The sequence below is a fragment of the Pinus tabuliformis genome, chromosome 7, assembly GCF_031772625.1.
Source record: "Pinus tabuliformis cultivar Carrire ecotype Pingquan chromosome 7, CPIR1, whole genome shotgun sequence".
NCBI lineage: Eukaryota > Viridiplantae > Streptophyta > Pinopsida > Pinales > Pinaceae > Pinus > Pinus tabuliformis.
The window spans coordinates 1,291,247,894-1,291,254,981 of record NC_142293.1 but is presented as its reverse complement, the minus strand read 5'-3'; the positions used below and the strand labels follow the sequence as shown (position 1 = coordinate 1,291,254,981).

At 37.1% G+C, this 7,088-nt stretch overlaps 1 pseudogene; it reads left to right on the top strand.

The window, feature by feature from the left end:
- The first annotated feature begins 362 nt into the window (after positions 1-362).
- Positions 363-722, top strand: LOC149252226 (cytochrome P450 750A1 pseudogene; annotated as a pseudogene).
- Positions 723-7,088: the final 6,366 nt, after the last annotated feature.

The following is a 7,088-nucleotide window of genomic DNA, read 5'->3' as shown; positions in this document are numbered from 1 at the left end:
GAGATTGAAAAGTTATGTAAGAAATTTTTACAGCATATGTAAGAATTTCATTTTAAAGCAGTAAATGTAAAAACCATTTTTACAGCAGTAAATATGAATGAAGATTTTACACAGCAGTGTAAAAATCAGTTGTAAAAGAGGCAGAGCATTTTTTCTGGTGAAAGTTTTTAGTGAATCCCTCTGAGTGAGAGGAAGAAAATTGTACCAGACAATTTATAAATTAATACAAGTTTATTTCAGCTGAGAAACTCTGCTTTGTTTAGAATTTTTTTTGGGGGGCTTCCCTGTGCAAAAGATCATGTTGCAGAAACAGAGTATTTCCTCTGTTCAATATTTGTTTGAAATTACCAGAAATTTCCAACATGCGAGAGGAAGAAGTATCTGCGATGATCCGTTCACTTTGGGAGGAGAGTGAGAGCGGGATAATGGGTGTGAATATTAGCAAGGCCCTCTCTACTCTCAACTCCAATATAATTTGGCGGATACTGGCGGTAAGGACATTTTCTGACGATGATTTGGGTGGCGATTTCAAAGGTTTCAAGAATTTGTTAGTAGACCTGATAACTGCGGTGGGGGCTTTTCCCATCGGAGACTTTATTCCCTATTTGGATTGGCTTGATTCGCAAGGTATCAAGCGGCGCATGAACAAAATCCATAAAACATTCAATGAGTTTGTGGAGAAAATAATAAACAACCACGTTGCTCATCAGCCTGATTTGTGAACGTTGAAAATAATAGTTCCTGATTTGTGAACGTTGGATACTAACCATTGCATCTCTCAGATATATTTTAGCAATCTGTTGATCTTGCTCCTCACCCTGGTCCTAATGATTAACCTACATTGAGGTTTCAAACGAGTCGACCAATAATCCTTCATGTGATTTTCTAGAAGATCTTAATCATCCAAAACACATGTTATATATATATATATATATCAATTCTAGATTTATTAATTATTGTGAAAGTGTAAATTTATTAATATAATATAAAATTAAATTATTGAAAAATTTAAATATAAAAAACATTGAATGTATTAAATATTTGGTAAATATAAGTTAATATAAATTAAATTTACTAAAACACAACAACAACAAAAAAAATTATATCTCTATCAACTAATCAATCAAGATTGCCCTCATCTTCCCATTGATTTAAACCTTATCATATAATGTAGAGGTACACAACTTCGGTTCTAGACATACAGAGGATGGCCACTTTTTACTTGTAAAGAAAATAAAAAGATCACCTTCAAATTCACAAAAAAATGCAATCTAATACTGAGGGATACCTCAATATTCTGGTAGAACGTGTATATGTATTCAACATACTTAATGGACTTAATACTGAGGGATACCTCAGTATTAAGATACTCAAGGAAGAGGAGGTTGGATATACTCTTGTGTTATGGCCGTCACTAAGTCTTGGTGAGCCTAGTAGCCTTGACCATAATTTAAAAAAACAAAAAAATACAAAAAAAGAAAAATGTTTTCTTTATTAGAATTTTGCCTCATTGCCAAAGTTAATAAGTCAACTTTCCAAAATAAAAATTACTACACGTTAAATAATACAGTTATTTAATACTTTTAATAATAATAATAATAGAATATTAATTTGATAATTAAAATATATTTTACCTCATTGCCAAAGCTAATCAATTAAATTGACAAAATTAAAATTACTAAAAGTTAAATTATTATTGATAAATATTCAATACCTTTTATAATTACCCGTAACGTGCCCCCCTCCCAGAAAAACTTCCCCTGGAGGCTACTTGTCATCGCTTTGCATCATTACGTAATGTGTTAGATGATTACAGGATCGTCAATTGTTTGATCAGGTGAAGGTAGTTGGGTGGTTGGAGCTATTCACGATATTTGAAAAAACTAAGATTTACCTAGGTTCTGGGTTTCAAGCACCATCTGAACACCAAAGGTTTCATAGCAAGTGTTGGCATGACATGGCAAGAGCAAGAGATTTATTCACATTCTCTAGTTAGGTAAGAATAAGATTTCATTGTAATCCATTCATAGTGTCTCTGAAAACCATTATTGTTGAATTTGTAATCCATTATGTACTTGTAAGGTATAAGGAATTCGACAACTCTGCAAAATTGGGGTTTATAAGGTATCTGAGAACTCTACAAAATTGGGGGTTTCTAAGTATAAATGCAATCTTAATACTGAGGGATACCTCAATATTCTGGTAGAACGTGTATATGTATTCAACATTTGTGACATGAAATAGCAAACTTCTTTACATCTGCAAACAAAGAGGGCCAATAGAAACCAACCCTTAAAATTTTATCAGCAGTGGACTTCCAATATAGATGTCCTCCACAGTCCCCTGCATGGAATTATTTCATGACATTATTAGTTTCATTCATGGTCAAATAATTAAGCAATATGCCTTCATGATTCTTCCAAAATAAAGCACCATCTAAAACACAAAATTTCAAAGCCTTCATTCTTAAAAATATCTTCTTGGTCCTGGACAATCCTGGGGGGGCAACCAGGTTTAACAATACAAAGCATATATCAGCATACCATGTGGATTGCAGAAAGGTGTCACTGATCTGTGGAGTCGCCAGCTCCTGTTCATTGTCCAGTTGGTTGATGTCAAAGGCTTGGAAGTTTGTTTCGGACATCAGTTTAGCTAAACCTTGTCCCTTTATTAGCTTGGTTGGTTTTATTTCTATGTCATACTGAAGAATGTTAGTAATCCACTTGCCTCTTTTGCCTTCTAACCCTTCTTAAGTTAATATGTCTTTTACAACAGCATTTGGGACATAGGCAATCACGTGTGAATATAAAATGTAAATTCTGAAGTCTTTGATTGCTTTAACAAGGGCATAGGCCTGCTTCTCCATGATTTGGTACTTCAGGGGTGCATCTCTTAAGGCTCGGATGAAAAAAGCAATTGGCTTCTCATTTCCTTGGTCATCCTTTTGTAATAGCACAACACCTATGGTATTATCAGATGCAAATGAAAATATGATAAAGTCCCTATCAAATTGAGGATTTGTGAGGACTGGGGTTTGAGTTAAGGCAACTTTGATACTTTCAAATGCTTCCTTGGTTTCAAGAGACCATTTTGCCTTGGCATCCTTCTTTAACATGTTGCTATACAGTCTTATCAGCTCGGCTAGATTTGGGATAAATCTGCTTAGGAAATTAATCTTTCCTAGGAATGCTTGCAGCTCTTTTATGTTTCTTGGATATGGGATTTGGAGAATGGCTTGGATCCTTTCCGGATCAATTCTAATCCCGTCTTTTGAAATGATATGTCCAAGTAATTTGCCTTCTTCAAGGCCAAATAAAGACTTCTTGGGGTTCAAGGAAATGCCATATTTCCTACATGTTAGGAACACTTGTCTCAAATGTCTTAGGTGTTCTTGATCAGATTTGGAGAAAGGGGTAAGATCATCAAGATAGACAACCAAGAAATCATGGATTTCCTTGGCAAATGCAATGTCCATGGCCCTTTGAAAGGTGGCACCTGCATTCTTTAGGCCGAAAGGCATTTTCACATATTTAAATGTTCCCCATGGTGTTGTAAAGGCTATCTTGTCTTGATCATCTGGGTGAACCAGTATCTGATTAAAACCTAAAAAGCCATCTAGCAAAGAGATTCTAGATGACCCTACTACTCTTTGTAGGATGTGGTCCATTTTGGGCAATGGGTAGTGGTCCTTAAGGGAGACTTGGTTTAAGTTTCTCAAATCTACACAAGCCTAATCTCACCTGTTTTCTTTCTTGTGGGAACAAGATTGGATACCCATTCAGAAAACCTAATGGGTGCTATGATACCTGCTTCAAACATTCTTTTCACTTCTTTCTTAATTAAAGGGAGAAGCACAGGATTGATTCTCCTCAGTTTCTGTTTGAAGGGTTTTTGATTTGGCTTTAAGAGAATGGTGTGTTGAATAATTGAGGTGTCATAGGACTTCAAGTCCTCATAACTCCAAGCAAATACATCTTGGAATTCTTTGAACAAATCAACATATTTGGGCTTTTGATCAGGTGGCAAAGATTGAGATAGTTTGATCATTTTGGGCTTCTCCGCTGTCCCAATGTTGTGTTCTTCTATGGCAGTGTTTATAGGGTGCATTTTTGGCTTTTTGGGCACATCATTTGCATCAAACATGTCTTCTAGTGGAGTGAGGCCAACCGGGAGAAAATTGTCCTTTAGATCAATGATTTCGGCCTCTGTTTTGGCTATTTCCTCCAAATGCATCTGTTTCAGCTCTTCTATGTTTTCTTCATCAAAGATGGTTGGCTGTAGCAATTTTCTAGCTGTTTCAGCTGTTACAGTTTGCTGGATTTGGTTTATTGCTTGCAGTGGATCATCCATAGCATCCATATCATTATTTAGGCCTGAAAACTCATGCTGTAAGGTAAGAAAATGGTTGATTTGAGCATCATTCTCAAACACTTGCAAATCTTTAACATTGTTAGGGATAGCAGGCCTCTATTTTATCTCAGTAGTAAAGTGGTGATTGGGCTCAAAAGGAAGCTTGCAAGTGCTAGCGAAAGTAGCTAGGCTGTGAGCATGCATGTTATTGCTTCTAGAAATCTTAACAAGTTTGGATTCAGTGAAGGTATCAAGTATTGCACTGGCAACAGTCCTATAAGCTCTTAGCCTTCTATCATTGGTAACAAAGTTGCCTTTCATTTGTTGGATTATTAGGTCTGAGTCACTTAGAATGGAAACTTTGGTAGCTCCTAAAGCTTTGAGCAGCTTAAGGCCTAAAAGGAGAGCTTCATACTCTGCCATGTTGTTGGTGCATTTGAAATTCAGTCTATAAGCATGAGCCTCTGCATGGTTGTTATGTGTATTGTGAATCCATATTCCTGCCCCTGCTCCTAACTTGTTAACAGAGCCATCAAACTCTAAATACCATGTGATTTCTTGCTTGTGGTTAGTATTAAGAGTTTCAGTCATTTTAGGATTGGGCAGACCCGAGTCTTGTGTTTTGGGAGGTTTTTCTTGTGTATTGGTTGCATTGGTTGTTGTGACAGTCTCATGGGTATGTGCAACCGATTCTTCATTGATGTGTGCTTGTCGTACTAAAGCCATAGGCTTATCATCAGTTGGAGGAATTGTTTCATCATTAAAAAAAATAAAAGAATCCATATCAGAATGGATTGAATAGATAGGGAAATTCTGGGGCTTTTTCTCACTATGTACCACATACTTCATCAGTGTTTCTCTATACAGCCTCTTTGGTTGTCCAAAGACTGAAATAGTGCCATAGGAGAGGTCTAATTGGAGAGTCCTTGGAGTTTTTACCCCCAAGATATTGACAACAACATGCCATAATTTGGTGGTATGTTAGCAACCACCACATCCATTAGGATTGTCTTGTTGGGAAATTGGACTAAGGAGACACATAAGTCTTTGATTAAGCCTAAACACTTGACCTGACTTGAGTCAAAGGAGAATAGATCTTTGTAGGGTCTTGTTACATTAAGGTTTAGCTTCTCCATTACAGCTTTGGGCATAAAGTTGTGTGAGGCACCTGAGTCAAACATTGCATTATGTAAAACATTATCATGTATGTGCAGACTGACATAAAAGGGCAGAACAGCTCCATGTGCTGATTTGCCATCAACTTCTGGACCAAAAAGAAACTCAGGTGTATCATCTAAAACATTCACATCATCCCTATTCTCTGGAATTTGCAGTGATCTTTGGATTTTTTGCCTATACACATCATGCTTTGCAAGTTCAGATAAGGGGATGGAAATCTTAAGTTTGCTTATTTCTGCTTCTAAGTTGAATGGTTTCTCCAATGGAGTCTTGTGTTGGCAATAGCAGATTTCCCCTTTTCAAGTGTATTTTCTGCGTTTTCCTCTTGATTATCAGTGTTATGGTGAGTGATACCTTGCGGTATTTCTATTTTTGGAAGGCTTTTAGGAGTGTTGTTCAAGTTCTCTTTCGAGGGAGAAGGTGGCAGAGGCTGATCAACAGAAAGTTGTATGTCTGTTATGTCCTCTACAATCACTTGGTGTGGGTTTGGGACAGTTATATCAGCTGTTTCTGTTATAACAGCCTTGCCTCTAATCTGGTTGGGCTGTTTGCCCTCCTTTGGTTTGAATTTTTCGGGCACATCTATGGTTCTTGTCTTAAGCTTATATTGTTTGTGGACTTCATAAATAGCTGAATCATAACCTTGTTTAAAGTCAAAAGTCTCACCAGAGTTAGTCTAAAATTGACTTATCTCATGGTCATCTTGGTCTTCTTGAGTTAGGAAAATTTGTTGCTCACCCTTCAAATCCACCAAGTTCATGTGAGTGTCATCTATGGCATCACTATATGTGGATGCTTCTGTATAATTTTCTTGGAAAGAAGGCCTTATATCGCGGTCTGGGCTAGATCTACCAGCATTTGAGTTCTGAGTGTTCCTGAAATTTGGGTTCCTTATGGTATTGGGCTGTTGTCCTTCCCATGATGATTTCCTCTCAACACTCTCTACTCTGTCTCCCAGCCTGTGCATGCCATTGATAATAGCATCTAGCTTTTGATACAAGGCTGAGGGCTCTTCCTTGAAGGTGGTTCTTCTCTCAGTTCTAGCTATGTTCCTTTTAGCAATTAAATTTGCCTCCACAGTGACAGCCACATTTTGCATGTCTGCAAGGCTGTTAGGGGCTCTTTCTTTTAATTGGTAGGCCATATCTGGGTCGAATCCATCAGGGAATTTATATAAGGCAAGGTCAGGTGAGGGCCTTAAGTTTTGTGGGATAGCATTATAAACGCTATTGAACCTTGCACAATAGTCCAAGACTATTTCTTGTGGACCTCTTTTGATTGTATCATATTCAACTAGTATGTGCAAAGGGTCTTTCTTTTTCTCCCATCTATTGATAAATGACTGGTATAAGGCTTTTGGGTCTAATATGGAATTGGCTGGAAGTGCTCTAAACCAAGTCCTGACATCACCTGACAATCTTTGGACAAAAATCTTCATTCTCACACCATCATCGTCAATCTCATATCTTTCAAAGTAATCCTGCATTTTCTTTGTATGCTGAAGGGTTGTGCAGGCACTTGTGCCATCAAAATATGTGATTTTAGTTTGGTAATCCTGA